Genomic DNA, 23441 nt, shown 5'->3' on the forward strand with positions numbered 1-23441 from the left:
AAATTTTAACAAAAAATAAAATTGGTTTTGTCCACATTTTCGGGATAGGGTGGGAGGTGCAAGACCCTCTACTTTCCAACCAGCTCTAACCCAAGCACTAGACATGTGGCCTAGAGCAGTGGTTTTCAAACTGTGAGTCGTGACCCAGTATTGGGTCGCAGAATGTGAGGCACTGGGTCATGGCAGCTCTGGTCAGCACTGCTGACTGGGCCGTTAAAAGTCCCGTCGACAGTGCTACCTTGCTAAAGCAGGCTAGTCTCTCCCTGTTCTGACACCGCACTGCACTCTGGAAGTGACCAGCAGCAAGTCCGACTCCTAGGCGGGAACTGGCCAATGGGAGTGCGGAGCCGGTGCTTGGGATGGGGGCAGCGCACAGAGCCCGGTGGCCCCCCTGCCACCGCTTCCCAGGTGCAGCGCAGTCCGCAGTGCCAGAAAAGGCAAGATGCCTGCCTTACCACCCTGCTGCATCTCTGACCGGGAGCTACCCAAGGTAAGCCCAGGCCCCAATCCCACAGCCCTTCCCTCCCCAAACCCACAGCCCTTCCCTCCCCTCCACCCCCCCAAGCCCAGAGCCCCTTCCTGCACCCCAAACCCCTCATTTCCAGCTCCGTTGGGTCACAGGCATCAACAATTTTCTTCAACTGGGTTGCCAGAAAAAACATTTGAAAACCACTGGCCTAGAGCACCTCTGCCACCAAACTGCAACTCTCCAAATCAAGAGACTGATGCTCCTGGTGGGGAATAGTGCAGAAGGTATCTTAAAAACAGCAACAGCCTGGTGACTATGAGAGATCTAGCAACTGCGAAGTCACCACTACATGAATAAGGAATTTTCACTTTCCACTTCTCCACGCAACCCCTTCATTCTAATATTTTAGTTCAGTTAGAGGGGGGAGGGAGAGCTCAGTGGTTTGAGCCTTGGCCTGCTAAACCCAGGGTTGTGAGCTCAATCCTTGAGGGGGGCCACTTAGGGATCTGGGGCAAAAATTGGTCCTGCTAGTGAAGGCAGGGGGCTGGACTTGATGACCTTTCAAGTTTCCTTCCAGTTCTAGGAGATTGGTATATCTCCAATTATTACCTTATTACTTCCCAGTACCCAATCCACGTAGCTAGCCTGGATGCTATGGAGATGTACAGTGGGAGGGGAAAGGAATCCTTCCCCTAAGACTAAGAAGCAGCTGCAGAGCTGCTCTGTGGAAGCAACTTCCACTTAACAACTGAAGAAAGGAATGGACCTCAGAAAATCCCCCGCAATAGGGAGGTAAAGAGGACTAGAAGATCTGACACCACTCTTCCCACAGCCGATCTGGGCCCCTCCCATGACCACATGCTGCATGCTATGATGCAGAGAAAACCAACAAACTGAAGTGAAAAGAGTAACTGTGTCAGAAGAGATTTAACAGTGATCTCTTCTCCCAGCTAATATGCATTCAAAGTCCTCCAATAAAATCCTCAGGCATCAAGGCTCAATTTTAAAAAACGTCTTGCTTATTTGCACTACATTTAACTGATTAATCCTTTTTATTGTTCTTAAACAAACAATCTGGCTAGCACAGATGCAAATCATCATGCATTTTTGTTCCACATAAACAAGGTCTATTAGTTGAGTATTACCTCCATACTAATTTATTTACAACACTCATTTATTTTTTGACTATACATTTTATACAAAAGTACATGTAACTTATTTAAATTGCAGGTGTTCCATTGTGGTAGGCACTGTACAAACAGATAGGGAGAAAACCATAGCTTGATCCAGCAAGGAGATGCCAAGCACTCCTGTTCTGCAAGCTTTTTTTTTTTTTAGTTTTTTTTTTTTTTTAATTTAAGCCCGTATTGAAGAGACACAGCATTTTACATGATCAAGGCCTAATTAGAAAAGGCAGACAAAGGTATGAGAACTGCACATATATGCAAGCAAAGTGATCAACGATGGTTGCCAAACACTGTGTAAGGTGCACACTGGGCTTTTTGAACTTTATTACAAGAAACCAGGTAAGGAGAGAGCAGGAGGGATAAGTTAATAGGTTCAAAGCAGTAGGAAGAGGAACGGATGGGGACACTGACAGGGTAGAAGGGCTAGTGAGGGGCATGGGAGAATTAAGAACACTGAGCCATGTAGAGTGTAGTTGGTGGTAAAGGGGCTGTGAGAGAGACTGAAGAGAACAGGTTGGGAGCACCAATAATCAGGAAATAAAAGAATGCTGATGTCACTTGAGCTTACGCCCTAGGGGTTCTGAATACTGATGATCTGCCCTAGCTCCCACCGAGGGAAGTTCTCTGCCCCCCACTTGCTGCTGATCTGCCTCTGTAGCCTAAGATTTAGGGAAAAGGGAGGAATTAGAGAGCAGATGCCTCAGGAATTAATAAATATTGTTTTGTTAATTTAAAATAGGGTTATGGTTGTTTAGAGGTCAGGGGCGGCTCTAGACATTTCGCCGCCCCAAGCACGGCGTCATGCCGCAGGGGGCGCTCTGCCACTCGCCGGTCCCGTGGCTCCGGTGGACCTCCCGCAGGCGTGCCGAAGGACCGTCCCGAAGGCACCCTGCCTGCCGCCCTCCCGGCGACTGGCAGAGCGCCCCCACCCCCCCGCAGCATGCCACCCCAAGCACGCGCTTGGCGTGCTGGGGCCTGGAGCTGCTCCTGTTTGAGGTGAAAGAAACATCCACACTGGTGCAATGTCGTTTATTCTGTTGCTTTTTGCTCCAAAGGCAGATGAGTTTTCTTCTTTAAACATACAAGTAGGAGCCACTGTACACTTTTATCTGTAAATCCTGCAAATCAAGCATTATTTTATCTATTGTTTCAAAATTACTAAACCAGAATGCTTCCAACCCTGCCACTCGATACCATCAAATCTGCTTAGAATTTACAACAATATAATTTATTTTTAAGATGTAAGAAGGTCCAAATTCAATCCTCCATTTAATGGATTTTGTAAAATTCTTTTAACTGTATTTCAATGTAATTTCCATCTCCATAACTTCTGATCGTTTAGATATTTATGCCCAGATAGAATGCACTCTCCTTTGCAATGCCAAGCCAGGGAACAGGAATTGAGTTATCAGATTGGCTAATACGATTTCTGGCAGTGACTGTAATAAAATATAATTAACAACTTGGAATTTAAGAGCCTCGTCTTTTAACAATATAAATATTTTTTATATTGTTAGAATTTCAACAAAACACTCCACTGCATGAATTATAGGGTATTAATTTACTTTTCAGAGTCATATTGCTTTTCTAGTCTCCTATTTCCCAGTTTTTTTGATATTACAGTCCAATGTTTGTGGTATCACAATCTGCCAGCTGCCTTCTGGCTATGGGGGAAGGGAAAATGATTAGAACTGGCAGGGACAGTGCATGGAAAAAGATTGCAATCTGTGCTTCTGCTAATTTTAAAGCATGGGATTAAGAATCAGGTAACATGGGTTCTCTTCCTGCCTCTCACACAGATTTTGTATGACTGTGTAAATCGCTTAATCTCGCTGTACCTCACTTACACTATCTGTAAAATGGAGATACTACCAATCTATCTCAAATATACTGAGACACATAACTTAGGTTTTCAACTTGATTTCAGATCCTCAGATGAAAAAGCACTGAATCTGGGTCCGTATAATTGTGCTGAATACATACAAAACTGGAGCTTTCATCAGCCAGACAGATTCCGCTTTTCATAATGTCTTTGTCACCCTTGATCAGAAGCTCATTTAGTTCAGTATATGCATGTGAGTGACACACACACAGGATCTGATTTTCAGCTCTAGGCTTCCTTTGCTTTCCCATGAATTGTGAGCGCAAATAATGAGGAATGCAATTTTGCACTCAATAATTTGTATTAATAATTTGAGAGAAGAAAAATGGCTCAAAACCTTGTTGTTTGTTTGTTTGTTTTTAAAAGAAAATTTTTAAAATCCCAGGATTCCTGTGTATTATTTCAAATACTTGCATGTAGGGACATTTCAAATGCCGTTCTATTCTAAAATGTCACAATGTCATTTTTACAGTAATTGCCCATGCTTATTACATCTCTGAGATTCCATTTAAATTTGATTAGTTTACAAATAAAATGGAGTTCAGGTGATGATACATGAGAAGGAAAGAGCCCATTTTGATTCTCAGAGTATAGATTAAGTTTGCATTTTTGGCAAGTAGAAAATAAATCCACATTGTTAGATTTGTAAAATGAGCATATCTGATTTAGTAATGACCGAGATGTAATATTGACACCCTATAATGCCATTTTTATAGTTCCTTTACCGGAGTTAAACTATACAGTACCAAAAGATGGCTGAGTGAACTCCCACTAATATGAAAACCATAGCTTGTCACTCATTCAGTAAAATCCGGTGCCGGAGGACTTGCTTTGAGTATATTATTAGATAACTCATTTTCCCATAGGCTCATTCATAAACCCAGGAAGAAAAGAAGATGATAGGACCAAAAAGGAGCCCAACGGGTTACCATAACACTAGTAGCTTACTGGAAGTCTGATTCTTTAGGTTAAATAGCATTTCAGAGGCTTAGGGAAGATTTCTTCCCGTTAGACATTAATTTTTGTTACATTCAGCTTCAACAAAGTGGTGAATTCAAATTGAAGTATGTGCTTCTCCCAAGACATTTATTTCCACATTATAGTTTTAGAACAGAGAGGTATCTATTTTCCTAATATAAACATTGTTTTGATGTCAAAAGCCACGTTCTACATTTTAGAAATGGAAGAGTTAGATAAATTCTTTGACCAAGAAAATTGCCCCATGTGATAACGTGACTGATTCCCATTTTTCAGAGCCCTTGCACCACCCCATATTTACAACAGATAGAGTCAAGGCAGCAATTTCTCACACATGGGGCACTCTGTACCAGATGATGTTAAATTGTAAGGAGCTCTCCTAACCACACCAGGAATTGTACAGATTATCCTTGGGCTGGATTTATGCTGAAATGTCTCCTGGGATGTTTCATTTCCTGGACAATGGATTAGCAATAAAATCATGGTAACTAGAAATTCCTGGCTTACTGCACTTCTGTGGCCACAACAAGCACAGAAGCCACAGAACAGAGCTAGAAAATACCAGGAATGCTCAACCTTATCTCATCCCTTTTTTACCACCACTTTTGTTTGGAGATGATGGCTGATGCTTGTTAAACACTGAGTGTCTTTTAAAAAAACCATACACCGGAAACTAGTGAAGCAGGTTTTAGTGCAGACTAGTCACCCAGAAAAGATGTCAGAAAGAGCAGCTGACTGCACAGAAAAGCTGGAAACTCTGGTATTGAGACATGTTCTCCCTCTAGAAAACCTATTGTTTTCTTTCATCACTGGGGAGTTCTGGTCTGACAGTCTTGAGTAAGTCTGTTAGACTGGAACTCCTGCTAGGAGGGTTAGGATCTCCCAGAGAACCTGGGAGAAATGGATAAATGGAGTGAAGTGCAGAGGTTGCCATGTGTGTATATACTTTTATTATTAAAACACATATACACAAAAAGAGTAGTCTGTAAAGTGCTTAGGTTCCTTTAGAGATGACAAGTATTATAAATAAACTCACAATATTGTTATTATAGGATTATACTACTCCCATTAGGGAATTCCTTGGTTCATTGCATACATGCAACTGTCAACAATGTAAACATATATTAATAATAAAATAAACTAAATTCTGGACTCAACAATATTATTGTGATACCTGCAAGGTAATTTTTTAACAAAAAAATTATGAAGACAGCAGTCCAAAGGACACAATACGCATGATTTCAACATCCGGTAATAACAAACTTTTTAAATCTCCATCTGATATCTCTGCAGGAAGAGTAATTTCATAAAACCACTATGCTTTATTCTGAAAATTAAGATCAACAGGAGGAAAAAAATATTACAATAAATGTCATGCTACACTGCAGTTAGATTTAGTTTAAAAAGTCATGTGCGAACCACATGAGATTCTGAAGGTACCCTTCTTTAGGTTGCAAGGAAATATTCAAATTGATTAAAAATGTCATTTTTAATTTCAGTCTCATATATGACAACACCCCCATGAGACTGAAATTTTTTGACAGAATTAACCTTCTAACTGCTGTCTCTAGTAAACCCTTTTGAGACTATTTCTTCACAGAAACTATCACCTTTTTGGACTAATATGCACAATGGTACTATTATGCTCATTCCATTTAGGGACAGTAATTCAAGTGTCTAAAGACATGCTAGCCAATCACCCTGATGAACGAAATCTTATTACTCTGGAGTATTACTATGTAACATTCTGAATGCAGCATGATTGATTCTGATCAGGAATGGGTAACAATTTTTAACTTTTATACTATGATACACAAGAAAATGAATTTAGCACGAAACATACCAATAATATAGAAATATAGGATTTTAGAGCAATTTCCATAGGATTAAGAGACTAACTCATCCATGAAAAGTGATTATAATAATTCTTTCACTTTCAAAAGGAATAAGTACTGAAACTCAATTGCATGGATTTTCCTAGTTCTTAAATAAACATAATTACCGATATTCACAAAACCAGGAAGCTGTGCCTGGCGGATGTGGGAGGCAGTCTCTGTGTGGAGGAGTGTGCTTTCAGGAAAGGTAAGGTCTCTATGAAGCCAGGCTGAACATCAGCGTTGAGGCTTTGGTATGTAAACTTCCATGGTTAAATTATCTTGTGGAAGAAATGAAGAGACTCCATCCACATTTTAAACAAGACTTTGACAAGACAGAAGCCAATAGGAAATTACTTCTCTCATGTACAGCAGCCATCTGATTTACTCCATGGCTAAAATAATATTTAAATAGATTATTAACATCACTGGATATGATCAACATATACATACCGGAAGTATTATTTACTGGTGCAAGTCAAATGACCTACTCATCTCATTTATATTGAGAGCAACAGCATGATTTATTGAACAAGGGCTAGAGGCTTTCTTTGAACATCTTTACTGGTCTACGGGAAGGAATGCTGTTAGTCAGATCAGGCAGAACAATTTCACATGCATGAAGCTTTACAGGGAAAATGCTGAGCTACATGACTATTATATCTTCAGCACTAGTAATTTCAAACATAATTTGGATCTCTAAAAGTAAATAATCTGCTCTTGCAGGAACCAGAATATTAGACATATACTGGGAGAAGGGAAAGGTTGTATTTGTAAAGAACTGCTTGATTCAAAAAGATGGACCAATACAAGTTTGTTTGAACAACAAGAGTCAAATAAATCTGTACATCACAATAACAGCAGCATCACTAATTGGCATAACCTTTGCTAGCTGTGATACAGCTCAGCCAATATTTATAGAGGCAGCAACAAGAAGTTCTACATAAAGACTTTAGGTTGGCACTGACAACAGACTATATTCTGTTACCAAGCAGTGTGTACAGGTTAGCATGGTGGCAAGAAAATGCAGAGGATTCTACTTTACTAGGTATTTCTACATTACAGCTGGGAGTGAGCCTTCCAGCCCAAACAGACAAACTTGTGCTAGAGGGGCTCAAGCTATCATGCTAAAAACAGCAGTATAGACTTTGCAGCTTGGGCTGAAGCTCCGGCTCTCAAGTCCAGGGGGTCAGGTGGGCTTGAGAGCACTCAAAGGGTATGGCTACACTTACAAGTTGCAGCGCTGGGAGTTACAGCGCTGGTCATGCAGCTGTGTAGGGGCCAGCGCTGGAGTGTGGCCACACTGACAGCTACCAGCGCTGCAGTGTGGCCACACTTGCAGCACTTTCCAGCGCTGTATTGAGAGGTGCATTGTGGGCAGCTATCCCACAGAACACCTCGTCCCGTTTTGGCGCCGAGTATTGTGGGAAGGGGAAGGAAGTGTGTGGGTCATTCCGCTTCCTGTTCCAACGCCCCGTGGTGCATCGCTTCACATCCCAGCATTCTGTCTTTCCGGCAACGTTTGGCGCCATTGTGAGTGTCTGTTTTACTCTGTGGGAAATGGAGCCCGAGCTGCTGAGGACTGTGCTGATGAGTGTCGCCAGCACAACACGTTTGGCAGTCGAGCTATTCCTTCAGCTCCAAAGTGACAGCGAGGAGTCTGACGATGATATCGATATCGATTCTCCTGCCACGTGTGACACCAAAGTGCTTGTGGCATTCACAGAAATGCTCAGCACCGTTGAACGCCGCTTTTGGGCTCGGGAAACAAGCACTGAGTGGTGGGATCACATCGTCATGGAAGTCTGGGATGACGAGCAGTGGCTGCAGAACTTTCGTATGAGAAAAGCCACTTTCATGGGACTGTGTGCTGAGCTCGCCCCCACTCTGCGCGCAAGGACACAAGATTGAGAGCTGCCCTGACGGTGGAAAAGCGGGTGGCTATTGCAATCTGGAAGCTGGCAAATCCAGACAGCTACCGGTCGGTCGGGAACCAGTTTGGAGTGGGAAAGTCGACCGTTGGAATCGTTTTGATGCAAGTTTGCAAGGCAATTAATCGCATCCTGCTAAGAAAGACTGTGACTCTGGGGAGCGTGCAGGACATGGTGGATGGCTTTGCACAAATGGGTTTCCCTAACTGTGGAGGGGCAATAGATGGGACGCATATTCCTATTCTGCCCCCCCCCCACCTGGCATCAGAGTACGTTAATCGAAAGGGGTATTTCTCTATGGTTCTCCAGGCGCTTGTGGATCACCGCGGGCGTTTCATTGACATTTACACAGGCTGGCCTGGAAAGGTGCATGATGCACGCATCTTTCGGAACAGTGGCCTGTTCAGGAAGATGCAGGCAGGGACTTTTTTCCCAGACAGGAAGATCACAGTAGGGGACGTCGAAATGCCCATTGTGATCCTTGGAGACCCCGCTTACCCGTTACTGCCTTGGCTCATGAAACCCTATACAGGGAAGCTTGACAGGAGCAAGGACTGGTTCAACTACAGGCTGAGCCGGTGCCGAATGACTGTGGAGTGTGCTTTTGGGCGTTTAAAGTCACGCTGGCGTTGCTTGTATGGGAAGCTAGACTTGGGGGAAAGCAGCATCCCCGCGGTTATATCCGCTTGCTGTACCCTCCATAATATTTGTGAAGGGAAGGGTGAAACATTCAGTGAGGCATGGACCACCGAGGTTCAAGTCCTGGAGGCTGAATAGGCACAGCCAGAGAGCAGGGCTAATAGAGAGGCCCAGCACAGGGCTTCAAGGATTAGGGATGCCTTGAGGGAAGAATTTGAGGCTGAAAGCCAACAGTAATGTTTGCTGACTTGCATGGGAGTGAATTGCACTGTTTACACTGTTATTCTATTATCCCTAAAATGATTTGCAGTGCCTCTTTCTTTACTGGGCTAAGGTATCTTTCACTATCTGCTATAATAAAGACTGTTTTCAAAGCCAAGAATTGTTTTATTGTAAAGAAAAAAAATTCCTTGACAGACAGACAGACACACAACATTTCATGAACACAAGAGGGCAGGGGTGTGGGTTGGTGAACTGTACAGTCACAAGTTTGCATGTGTCCTGTCTGGAGTGCTGTTTAACGATTCCTGCACTTCAGGGTGCATATACTGCATGGTTATGGGGGTTGAGTGCAGAGGGTAAGGGTGGTAGGTATCAGGGCTGGTTGGTGAAAGAACAGGTGTTGGAGTCAGCTGGTGGTGGTAAGAAACTGAATGCTGGGGAAAGGCGGTTTGAGCTGACATTGGGGCACAAGGAAAAAAGCTTTGGGACGGGGGGGGGCTGTGGGGCAGCACGGGACTGCTCTGCCTGCATGGCTAAGATTGCCTTGAGAGAGTCCGCTTGGCTCGACAGGATCTCTAGCAGCTGGTTTGTGCTTTTCTTCTTTGCCACAGCGTTTCTACGCCAATGTCTCTGGCGGATCATGCTTTCCTTCTCTCGCCACTCCTTCAGTTCCTTTCTCTCTGCAGCAGAGTGCTGAAGAACAGTCTTCAGCATCTCCTCTTTGCTCTTTCGGGGATTTCTTCTCAAATTTTGTAGCCTCTGTGCTGTGGAACATCTGCCCACTCCAGGAGTCAAGGTCACTGTAGAAATGAAACATTTAACAGGGGCAGCATTGTATCCACTATCTCCAGACATGAATTGTTACACTGAGGGAGTTTGCACTTTAACATTCTTTTCCCACACGCATAACACGACAGAAGCCACGAAATGGTGAGTGAGGGGTGCTTATAGAAGGAGAAGTGGGGCTTGATTGATAGAGGGGGGCTGGTTGCTTCGGGTAATCTGGAGTGATAGAGGGGTTGAGTGAAGATGCAGCTGCAGGGGTGATCTTCACTATCTACCTATCTCTTCACTAAAGAGTCTCCCAACATTTTTCACAGGAGTTAATCCTGCAAGATATCTCCCTGCTGCGAGTCACTAGGGGACAGCGGGAGGCTCTTTTACAGCAATGTGGATTCCGCCCGGGACCCTACGCGGCTTCCCTGTGTTCAGAAATGATCCCCCCCCCACTCGCGGAACAGTGGCGCGGACGCGTCAGCGTGACTGGGACAAGAAACACAGTGGCTCTCCCTATAAACCTGCGCAGGCATATTGCCCACGCTCTGGCTGAAACTTTTGCTGAGATAACTGAAGCAGATTACCGCGACGTGATAGACCACATCAACGGGCTATTCCACATCTAGAGGCTGGCATGCATGCAGCCATAACCCCCCTTCCTCTCCAGAAACATTTCCACCCAGAAAATAAAAGCCGCTTACCGTTAACCCGCTCCTCTGCTTGTCCTTCTGCAACTGCTGGCTGCTGCGATTGGGTACTTTCCTCCTGGCTTGAGAAGAGATCCTGGCTGCATGCCCACTCTGGGGTGTCTTCCCCCATCCCAGTAGCTTCACTCGTGGTTTCCTCCCCCCCCGCCTCCTCCTCCGCCGCCGCCGCCTCCGCCTCCTGTCCCCCAGCCTGCTCAGAAGTGTCCATCGTTATCCTGGGATTGGCAGTGGGGTCACCCCCAAGTATCTCGTCCATCTCCCTGTAAAAACGGCAGGTCGTGGGGGCAGCTCCGGATCGGCGATTACACTCGCGGGCTTTGTAATAGGCACTCCGCAGCTCCTTAACTTTCACCCTGCATTGCAGTGCGTCCCGATCATGGCCCCTATCCAGCAAGGACCTTGATATCTGCTCAAAGATATCGTAATTCCTACGGCCGGAGCGCAGCTGTGCCTGCACTGATTCCTCCCCCCAAACACTGATGAGGTCCAACAGCTCGCCATTGCTCCATGCTGGGGCTCGTTTGCCACGTGGAGGCATGGTCACCTGGAAAGATTAACTGATTGCACTCCACACCTGGCTGCAGCAAACAGGAAGGAGATTTTTAAAATTCCCGGGGCATTTAAAGGGCTGGTCACCTGAGGCAAGAGCAGTAGAGTGCAAACTGATGAGCAGAGTGGCTGAACAGGAATTCTGGGATAGCTCCTTATTCCCTGGAGGACAGGTAAAGCGCTGGTGAGTGTCCACACCTGCTGAGCAGCGCTGGATCCACCAGCGCTGCACTCCTTATACCCCTGCCGGGATGGGTTTTCAGCCAGCGCTGCAACCAGGGAGTTGCAGCGCTGGTTGTGCCCTGCAAGTGTGGACGGGGTGTAATTGCAGCGCTAGAAAGCCTCCACCAGCGCTGCAACTTGTAAGTGTAGCCAAGCCCAAAAGTTAGAAAATACCAGAGTTAAGGTTGGCTTAATTCATTGTGCATATGGAGTCTGAAACAGTCTTTAATTACATGATCACATACTATTATTTCCACAGGACCCTCCTGCTTACATTCCCTGTTCCTGCTGGCTCCCAGTCCCCATCTTCCTTCCCTGGGTTCTTCATCTAATCTCCCCTTGTCTCCCACCAGCTCTTTGCCCCATTCTCTTTGCCCAGCCAGTCCTCCACACTTTAACATCTCATTGGAGGTCTTCCTTCCAGGGGAAGCTCTAGCTTTTTTCCCGCCCCAAGCTCAGCAGTCAGGCAGTCTTCGGCGGTGCGCCTGCGGGAGGTCCGCCAGTCCCACGGCTTCGGCGTACCCGTCGCCAAATTGCCGCCAAATCCACGGGACCAGCGGACCTCCCGCAGGCACTTGGGGCGCTGGTGCCTGGAGCCACCGCTGTTTCCTTCCACTCACTCCACTGGTTTCTGTCTCCCTCTCTACAGCCAGCTACTCGTTCTTCTCTGTCTCCCTCTACCAGCTCCTTGCCCAGCAAATATCAATGTTCTCCATTCCCGGAAACTCTCAATTTCCTTTCCCCACCTGCTGTACTACCAGCCTCTAGTCGTAGATCAGGGTTTCTCAAACAGGGGTCGCCGCTTGTGTAGGGAAAGGCCCTGGTGGGCCAGGCCAGTGTGTTTACCTGCGCCGCCCGCAAGTGCTCCAGGCCAATGGGAGCTGCTGGAAGTGGCGGCCAGTAAGTCCCTCAGCCCGTGCCGCTTCCAGCAGCTCCCACTGGCCCAGAGCAGCGATCCGCAGCCACTGGGAGCCGCGATCAGCTGGACCTGCGGATGGGGCAGGTAAACAAACCGGCCCAGCCCGCCAGGGGCTTTCCCTACACAAGCAGCAACCCCTGTTTGAGAAACCCTGTCGTAGATGGACTTCTTCCTACCCCAGGTCCATCTCTGGGCCCATCTGTATGTGAATCAGGCAGTTTCTCCCTCCACACTGCTTGTATCCAGGAGGGAGAGCACAGACTCCCCGCTCTCAGTTCCAGTACCTGGCCCCAGCCTGGCTCTGAGCAGCCCAGATCTGCAACTGCAAGTAACTCCTGCTAAACCATGAGCTGGAGCATGCTAGGTGCAGATGGACTCTTCAGAACTCTTAAGAGCTATTAACCTCTTGCAAATCTCTAGTGACCATGTGTGAACTACGATGTTTCAAAAGTTTATAATTTGGCCAAATCTGGGCAGATTTTCACTGGTACGGCAAAAGATACATCCCTGACACAAAGGCCACACTCCTGAAAAATTTCAAGTCCCTTCTCCAAAGCTTTGAGGTGATAGATATTTCTGAAGAAAAGACTGCCAGAATTTAACATGGGCAAAACAAGATATTTTTCACTAGTCTTGTTCTTGGAACCATCAGAGCCGTTTTTGGCTGTAATTTTTCAATTCTGGCCTCAGACACTTGGCTTGAAAAATTTCAACCTAAATGGTTAAAGTTTGGAAAAGTTATAAGCAACTGAAACCAGTATCTTTATAATGGGAAGTGTTGAGCAATCTTAATAAGAGCCGGTGCTTCCAGTACCTATAGTACAGTAAGAATTATATATTTTTATCACTCCAACGACAGCTAATGAATAATGGCAGTCTATATATACACAAGTCTGCTTATTTATTTTAGATTTAAAAAAAAACTTTATCATAAAGTTAAATATGTCAAAAACTTGGGAAACTGCATTAATGTTTATAAATATTTAATATGCCAGGACAAAGCTGATACTCTAATAGGTATAAGCTGGTTCCACTTTCTTTTTTTCTCCATTGTCTGTACTGCAACGGAAACATTAATTGTTCTTTACAATAAATGTTACTCTCACCAACAAATTTGTATTTTTTTTATTTACTACTGACAACTGAGCAACAGAAATATGTACCGATATAAATATGTTTTCAAAATAAATATTGTATTAGAAAAAGTCACCTAATACACAAGATTGGTAAATAGCAAGTAATACCGACAGTTATTCTTGAATTATCACATAACACCAACTACCCATTTATCTGGGTTAGAATTATTCCATCCTAAACTGAAGACACATTTGGCCACTGTAGATGTAAAATTAAGGTACAAAATTTAGTTTAAAAAAATAAAACACAAATAGCAACACCTTTAAATTTAAATTTTAAATGTAGCTTAAAAATACACATTTTAAATTTAGTTTAAAAATAAAACAAAAATAGCAACAAAACAATCACTCCTTTTTCAACCTCAAAATAATGTCCATATGCTACATCCAAATACTTACATATGTAGTTTTAAAATATTCTGTACAGCATATATTTGCAATGTACTATATAGATTTTTTTTTTAACATAAACATTAAGCCATGGAACTTGAACGCAATTCAACAGCACAAAGCAACACTGTACAACATTTCAGAACATGAAATGAAAAAGTATACTGGGGCAGATTTACCAGTGGTGTAAACTATCATAGCTTCATTGAATTTTCATAGCCATGAAAATTTATACCCGCTGAGGATCTGCCCCATTGTTTACAGCTTAAGTTGCAGGGGTAATTATACTGCCAGATTTAGAATCTGATCACCATGGGATCCTTAAATGAGCAGAAATATTATTATTTATATTCCCATAACGCCTGCAGGCCTCACTGTGCTAGGCATTGTACAAACACCTAAAGAGAGAACATCTCTGGGCAGGACTGTCCCAGAAGAATTTAAAATATAAACAGAGAAAGGCTGATGAGAAGGAATCAGAGGCATAGAGAAGGGAAAGGACTTGCCCACTATATCTCCCCACAGAGTGTGTTTGCACTAACATATTATTACTGTATGTTAAAGGGGAGCTCCCACAGGTTTTCCTATTCTGTTTAGAAATCAACTGTTCCCAGCACACAAGTACAAACTGGAAATGTAACTGATACAGTGTCACATCATGAATAACACTTCTTAACCGACTGAAAACAATAGCACTGACATATCAACAAGAACACATTCTGTGCCTTAATATTACATCAGTCTACTGTACCACAGTAGAATCAACATCTCACTATACCCTTACAATAATCATCCAATTTCATATCCAAATCCTTCCTCTTCTCCTCCACAATTTTATTTCTGCAAACTGGTAACTCTGCAATCCACATCCAGCTCAGAGCAAACAAACAAATTCTGAAAGACAGACACCATCCTCCAGCTTTGGTTTGGGCCTTGATAGCTCCAGGGCTGATCACTTAAAACCATGATTTTCTCTTCCCACAAAGGTTGAGGGGACCGCTTGATCTTTAGCTAAAAATAACCTTTCCCAAGTAATGAGTTTCTGGCACTATAGATCTAGGGATAAAAACATTAAACCTTGCTAAAAACGTTTAGGGAATCCAGTATGTTGTGAATGTTACTCTCCCAATATGCATTTGTCCTTATTAAATCTCCAGGCCGGGGCATTTTTTCAAATGTTCTGTCTTAATAGCTGGAAATATTTTAATATCAGGCAGATAAGTTACATAATCTTTGCCATTTTTTCATTAGGAGTCTGGAGAATAGCATTATCTGCACTGACAGCGTCTGGGCATTTGAGTAATCTTTTTATAGTACTTCAATTTAATAACATCCAAGCCTGAAACACTGTGTGCCTGATAAGCAGCTCACACAAATCCAGAAAGTAAATGTTCTTTGAAGTTTGTATGGTTTTTACACCGGAAATACCATGCCTCAGTCACACTGGAAATGACATGCACAGGTCATGCCAAAAATGCAACCCCTCAGACAGATAAAGGATCTGAGCTCATGTTCTAACCCAGATTTCTGAATTGGCAGCACAGCACCCTGATAACATGCCATCAAGCCAGCCTGACTAAGACAATCTGTTAATAAACTGTGTGCGCACAGGCATCACAGGAATGTCTCATCTCCCCCTCTTTTAAAAGAATACTTACTTTCATCTATGCAATGCATCAGAAATGATCACAATAAAGCATAAAAATAAATTAGATTTAGCAAAGTTATGAATAACCAGGATTAAAGTTTATCTGATCTGCAAGTTACATCCAGACTTCCTGGCTACCATCCCTGAGCTCTACCATTAAGATTCTCTGCTTGAATCCCCTCCTTAAATTGGATATCTGCAACAATGTGAGATCTACCATAACTCTTTAGGAGATGTGGTTATACTGTCTCTCTGCTGTCTAAGCATCCATTAGGACAACAATCTTGAAAGGGATTAACACTGAATCCTTTATAAGGTTTAACCTTGAATAAAATCCTGCCATTCAATACGAGTGGAGCAAAGAGAAAAGATATGGGGCTTAGCTTACCCATAAAGGCACAGAGGGTGCAAATTGCATCTCACTGTCTCTAGGGAAGCTGAACCAGTGCTCTTAGGTGATACAGAACATTCTGTCTCTCAGATGCTTGGCTGGCTGCTTCTTGCTCACATGCTCTATGTGTAACTGATGGCCCCTACATTAGGTCAGAAAGCCATTTCCCCCAGGTCAGATAGGCAGTGACCTGGCTTTCCCCCCCGCCTGCCCCCTCTGAAGCATGGAACATGGGTCACCTTCCAGAATTAACTGGGTATCTCTCATTTAATCAATCCCCTGCCACTGTAGGGCCTTGGGCATTGGTGTGCCTGTTCTCTCCCTTTGGCACACAGTAGCTTAGGCTACATGTACGCTACAAGCTTGGGGTGTAATTCCGCTGCTCGTGTATGCATACTTGTGCTCGCTCTCAATAGCATGAGTACAAACAGCAGCATAGCCATGGAAGCGGCACGGTGGAGCCATGGGGAGTACAACCCTGTCTGAAACTGATGGGAAAGTATTTGGCACAGCTCAGCCATGCCTGCGCTGCCACTACCAGTGTTACACTGCTATTTATACTCGTGGGTGCTAGTGCAAGTATGTGAACGCAGGCAGGGGAATCAGACCCCTAGCTCACAGTGTACACATAGCCGTAATCTCCTCAGGGTTCTAATACTTTGGTCTAATTGGGGTTGTTGGGTTTTGTGTGCAGATGGGCTGGGTGCCGTTGGTGGCCTATGATATACAGGAGGTCAAACTACATGGTCTGATGGTCCCTTCTGGTCTTCAAATCTATATGATACCATTATTCAATGTGCAAGTTCCACCATGCAATGAATCATGTCCATTTGTTTAATCTGATTTAACATACAGGATATTCAGTTCCAGGCTAAGATAAACTACCCATGAAATGCAAAGGGCCAAATGTGACCCTTAGTTTGAGAAGTTCGCTCACTAATGTCAGTCATTAGTGGCCCCTAAGAGTTCAACATGCACATAGGAGGGCAGAAGCTTGCCTAACATGTATAACTAAAGGAGAGAAAAATTAAAAAGAAATTTTGAAGGAAGAAAGGATAAACAGGAAAAGAAATTTCTATGCAGTTGACATATAAAACGCAAATTACAGACCCAGTACTTTGAGATGCTGAGCACTTCTTAATACAGTATACGCCCGATTTTCCAAAACTCTATTACCTGATCATCCACATTATCCGAATCCCTGCCTCATTCTCCATGCTGGGGGACAACAAGGAAGGGATTTGGATAATGCAGAGGTCTGAATAACAAAGAAGAAACTCCCAGCCACAGGGAGGCCACCCTGCTGCTGAATGGCTCCTACGGTGGTGCATGGAGCCATCTACAGCCTTGCTGTCATGGGACTGAGGATATGTCTACACAGGGATAAAAAAACGAAAACAAAAACCTTGTAGCTTGCCTGGGTCAGCTGACTCGAACTCTCAGGGTTCCAGGACTGAAAAATCGCTGTGTAGACGTTCAAGCTCGGTCTGAAGCCCGAGGTGTGAGTCCCTGTGAGGCTGCAGCCTGAGTGAGACCATCTACACACCAATTTTTAGCACTGCAGCCTGAGTCCCACGAGCCTGAGTCAGCTGACCCAGACCAGCCATAGGGCATGTCTACACATGGATAAAAGACCCAAGTGCTCCCTGCACTGCTGCAGGGCCGGTGACACCCAATCCTGCAGGAGTCAGGTGCAGGTAAGACTGCAGTCTTGGCACGACAGAGCAGAGTCCTGGCTGCGGGTCTCTGCTCTGCCCTGCCAGGACCGTAACCTCCCCCACTCCACCCTTGGCCCCTGCAATAATCAAGAGGGCAGGAGCAGCAGTGCAGGGAGCCCTTTGCAGCTCTGCTGTCACCGGAGGAAGGGAGGAGGGCCATAACAGCAGGGCTGCAGAAGGCTTCCTGCACTGCTGCTCCTGCCCTCTTGATTATCTGAGCTCCTGATTATCTGAATAAAATCTGTACCCCCATGTTAGTGTAAACCAGTGGTTCTCAAACTGGGGATCGGGACCCCTCAGGGGGTCACAAGGTTATTACGGCAGGGGGTCGCGAGCTGTCAGCCTCCACCCCAAATCCCGCTTTGCCTCCAGCATTTATAGTGGTGTTAAATATATAAAAAAGTGTTTTTAATGTATTGGGGGTGTCACACTCAGAAGCTTGCTGTGTGAAAGGGGTCACCAGTACAAAAGTTTGAGAACTCCTGGTATATACTGTAGATCAATGAGAACCAAAAGGTACACGGACCAGATCCACAGAAATGATGCTCTAAAGCTTGGTGGGTACTTTCTGCTGCTTGAAAGTCATTTTTACATGACATGCAATGTAACATCATTCTAACAGTCAATAAACCAGTGCATTTAGCTTTGATAGATATGAAACATATGAGCTGTTTATTATCACCTTAAGGGTCAGTTTTGCATCTATTCTTCAGTGTTTAAAGTGTTCTCAAAAAGGGCCAGGTCTGCCCAACAGTGGAATGTCCTTTGTAAACAACAAAAAATTAAAGGTCTTTTCAACTTGTATAAATACAAGTATCACCAATTTATCGACGAGTACTAGAACACTTATCTTCTAAGTACAGGGGGAAACTGTAATCTCTCCTATATACCAATATGCAGTATATGTTGCCTTTTAATAGCAATCTCTGTACACCTTTAATACTGTTTTTCTTTACCGGAGGTCAGGCACATGTCTTGTAACACTAGATAGTGGAGTGAGAGGGGGATACCAATGTGAGATGAGGTCACTATGCCTGTAAAGGAGTACTGTGTCACTGCAACCACCCATTACAGGCTGACCAGTGATGGATTCAGACTGCTTTCTGACTGTCCGATAGCAAGACTGCCAAAATCAAGATTTCAAAACTCAGAAGGCAAAAATAAGGCCAGAAGATTTATTTCCAACCTGAAGTACGTACAAACCCGTTACCAGTTCCCCACACATACATTACAGCACTAAGGCAAGCAGAATCATCTCCTAAAAAGAAGTGAAAACTTACAGAAAATACAGCAGGGTGGGGATTGTCAATGCTGTATTTGCCAATGGGGCTTGTAACCATGTCAGGCTTCCTCATTTGTATCTGCCCCACTCTCTGGCCCAACACAGCAATGTCTTTGTATTGGGTTGCATTTATGACTCGAGCAGCTTCATCCTTTGCATTTTGTTACTCTTCATTACTTTCTTGAAGCAGGAGTAATTAGGGTAGTGGTGGTGAGGTGGACATACAAATGTGAAATTCTGAAGGACATCACTATGTCATGGGTTTTTGTTTCACCCCTGTCAAACCTGGTACTGTCCCTTTCATTCTTCATATCTTGTACTATGTATAGAATTTTGTCATCCTTCTTCCCATGTGCTGTTCTCCTCCAGAGACCTCACTCCTCTACCTCCTCCCACCAAAAATAATAATAGTAAAAAAAAATCCCTTGGGGGGGGAAGGATAGTATTCAAACACCACTTTGGTGAAATTTCTCTCTCCCCCTCCTTTAAAAGGAGAGCATAGATTAAGTAGTTTGTTCCTGGCATTGTAAGTGATTAAAGAACGGACACCTGTATCCAAGAATGCAAGCAGCAACCTTAATTTTCTGAACTGCAGAAATCTAAGCAGAGGTAATAAAAAGCAAAGGGAAGAAATTATGTACCTGAGAAGAAGGGATTTTTTTTAAATTTGGTGCTTTGGAAAGAACATACCCATTAGAGAAATGATGTCCCCATCACAGCTTACAGAGCAAATGGCAAAAGGAAATGGCCACATAAAACAAACAAACAAACCACATTTTAAAAAATGAATGTTTTGCAAAAATGAGATACCAGCCCTGAGTCTGCAGAAACCTCTCTTGGGGTCCAATTCTGCCTTTGGCAGATGCGCAGTTTCCACTGACTTTGACGGGAATCATTTGTGTATAACCAAGAACAGAATTGGGCCCTTAAATATATACCTGATAAGGCCCCAATCCTGCAAAAACTTATGTGCGTGCTTAACTTTACTACAGCGAGTAACCTCATTGTAGACTACTCGGTGGGAAGTAAAATTAAGCATATGCATAAACAGCCATCTTCGTATATATGTGGAAATGGACTATGTAATAAGAAAATCTCACTGTGCACATTCATCCAGGTATTCTGCAAAAAAGTGGGAACATTCTGAAGTACAGCCCCACTTTGAACATTGTGAAAACCCGAAGGGGAGGGTGGGTCAGTTACCTTTGTAACTGCAAATAATTTTTCAGCACTTAATTGGTTGTCTGTAACAAACTGCTTAAGCGGTATTCATGATGTCAGCTTTTAAGAACACATTGTGTATTACACTCAATAGTTAATGGTACCATTGGCCTAAACACATAGACCTGAATAGTGATTATTTAATTCTGGGTGTCCTATCCCCCGACTGATCAAACCTCAAAGTGAAATCTCTCCAAATAATGCTTCACACCACAGCACTGGCAGCAGCTAGCCTGTTTCACAATACTACAACCAGGCCTTGTTGGACCTTATGAATTATTTACAACGTTAACAAAGCCTATCCTACATTCTGACGAGTGGCAGCACAGATTTTTCAGACCAACCTCTCCTAATGTCTCTTTCCCCCCCACTCCAAATTTCTTTTTTGGTGGGAGAGTAGAGGAAGAGGGTCAACCAGAGAAGCTGCTGATATATGCACCAATATTGACAACTTCAACTCTGGAGTTCAGCAATCACTGAAATCATACTGCTCTGATGGGAACATGACTGGCTTACCATGGAAATCAGTTTTCCTTGCTGTATGTGTGAACTTCATTGGGGGGAAAAGGCAAACAAAGGAAAAGGACATATCAACTAGATATCAAGATTTTGTTTACTTTTACAATAAAAATCAGATATTAGATCAGCATGCTATTTGCAAAGCAAAAGCAAAACACACACACTTTTGCATCCATGGTGGGGGAGGAGGTAGATTTTTGTCAGTTTTTCCTAATACTGGCATAAATCTCAGAAAAAAAAACACTCGTTGCAAACTGTATGGATAATGATTAATTTTTACCTTCTGTTTTGTGCAACTGACACACAGAAAGGTATGTATGTATTAATTTCACACACACACACACAATATGTTCAGAGATTTCTACATTATCCACTAGTTCTAATAATGGCAGTTCCATAGTTGGAATTTTGTGCACTGAAGTGAGGATATAACTTCCCTTCATAATTATGTGTATTACTGGCCTACTGCCATATTTTTCACCAAACCAGATGCACTAAATAGTGCAAGTAGGGAGATGGCCACAGAGCGAAAAACTCACTAAGACTGTATGATCCTAGGAAAATTCCCAGTGCAGCCATTTTCTCTAAATGACTGTGATGCTACTCTCTCTCTCAATGGGCATAAACAAAAGCCATAAGCAGGAAGGAAAGCCAGAAGAGAATAAAAAGAGAGAGACAGGAAGACCAAAAGAATAGGTACAAAACATGGACACAAACCAAAGATACAAACAGCACTTACACAGCACTTCACATCTTTCAAGTACTGCAAACAAAAAATAATATTTCACAGATGGCGAGGAGAACTGGGAAGAGGGAGCCAAAACAAAAAGATAGCCTAGGAGGCCCTATTGTTCATATCACACCTACTGGGAAGAAAAGGGCTGTGTGTGTCACTTAAATTTAGAGGTGAGCAACCAAACTCTGTCTCAGTAGCTCTAGAACACAAATGTAATCAATTCCATCAAAGCATAGGGGACAGCTAAATTTTAAAAAAATTCCCCAGGGTGAAAGATCACAGAATTTCCTAGATATTTCCTCCCATCACAGATACTCAGAGTGGGAGGGCCTCCTGTGTCAAAATTCCCGGTGAAATCACTGAATACAAGACTAGAAGAACTATCTTAATATGGCTTAAAGTCCCACCCAGTAACTGAATAAAATGAACTCCTAACCTGTAACAACATTCCAAAGCAATACAACACGATGAAAATGCTATTGTTAAATATTGTCTGCTCTGGATGACTGTCCTAGCATCACCCTCCCAAGAGACTGCACTGATTTGAAAGTTTTACTTTTGAAACAGGTATAAAACCAAAACATACACAAAAATTGGGAGACATTTGAGATTTTGCTGAACTAGCTTGAAAAGCAAACAAACAAGAAGGACAATCTTGCTCCCATTGATGTCAATGGCAAAAGCCACCTTGACTTCAGTGGGAATACGACTAGCTTTCAGAAGTGCACAATCCTATTTAAAAGTAGAATGGTCAGAGGTGAAGTGCTAATCAAACTGCTGTTGTACTAACACAGGTAATGTAAAAAGAATAGGCTCATTTAAAAAAGCAATCAAGCTTATAATACCTTTCATCCCAAAGCTATATAACATATAAAAATAAATTAACACCCCCCCACCCACAACACTATCCTGGGATGGATTCCATCAACCAGCAAGCATATAGTACTGCATAAAAGCTAGAAGAAGGGGGTTAGTATTGGCCAAGGACACCAGGGCAGTCTCCCACTCTACAAAAAGCATCCAGGGATCTTTAGTGTTTATGCTGAGTTGACAAGACCTTCGTTCTTAAGTTCCCTTTTGCAAGATCCACACAGAGTTAATGAAATGGAACTCCTATAATTTAAATGACTAATAAAATATACACACAGTACTTTTATTATGGAAGAAATTTTAAATAAAAAGACTGTACTAGTTCCTATCCTGAACTGCATAATTCTACACTGACATGGACCCTCATTCCTCACTAGTACCCTTTCCACAGTGTTCCATTGACCTTCACTCTCACTGGTCTGCTAGAATGCCTGTTTGTCTCCTTATTCATTTTATATTTCCACTCTTTATCTTGGTATATAGTTTTCTTTTTCTAGCTGTATGACAGTGATCATACCTAACTCTCTAAACCATTTACTCTTTTGTCTCCTTCCTTCTGTGAAACATTACATGATGCTTTTCATAAGACACTATAAAAGAAAAACTGCATGGCACATAAAATGTGTGTCAAAAGAGGAAAAAGGATTTTTTTAAAGCAAGACAATGTATTCTGTGGAACATTAAAACCATGTTTTAACCCCAATAAGATGCTCTGGGCTGTATGTTGTGACCAATATCAGCAATTTTCAGTCCAATCAAAGCTACCCGAATGATATGCCCAAGGCATTTCAATAACCGTAAAATATGCAGCTTAGAACAACTGTTTAAATATTTGCATAATACTTGATGGAGCTTTAATTTCAAATCTGCTTAAAAAACATAATGCTGTCAGAGCATAAAAGAAACAGACACACCTACAACAGTAAGTAATAAATATAACAGGTTTTCACCCTATGCTGCAAGAAGTAAAAGTCCCAGTGGCTTATTTCCTCTCCCTCCCCCAACTAAAATAATATTCATCTAATCTGAAAAAACAGCATTACCTTGGTTGAACATAATCTAATACATCATGTGATTCTATCAAAGTTGTTAGCTTAATAATGCTGTTTGTTTTCCACCCTCCTCTCCAAATTAGTAGCCATCTGCTTAATCTCAATTGGGATCACTGTGTATT

General features: G+C 43.2%; 1 protein-coding gene across 6 annotated transcripts in view; it reads right to left on the minus strand.

Annotated features, from left to right (window-relative positions):
- The window catches only part of MCC (MCC regulator of WNT signaling pathway), a 311234-nt gene that overhangs the window by 198232 nt on the left and 89561 nt on the right, over nucleotides 1–23441 (minus strand). The window lies entirely within an intron of this gene.

Source organism: Mauremys reevesii, linkage group 6, assembly GCF_016161935.1.
Source record: "Mauremys reevesii isolate NIE-2019 linkage group 6, ASM1616193v1, whole genome shotgun sequence".
Lineage (NCBI taxonomy): Eukaryota > Metazoa > Chordata > Testudines > Geoemydidae > Mauremys > Mauremys reevesii.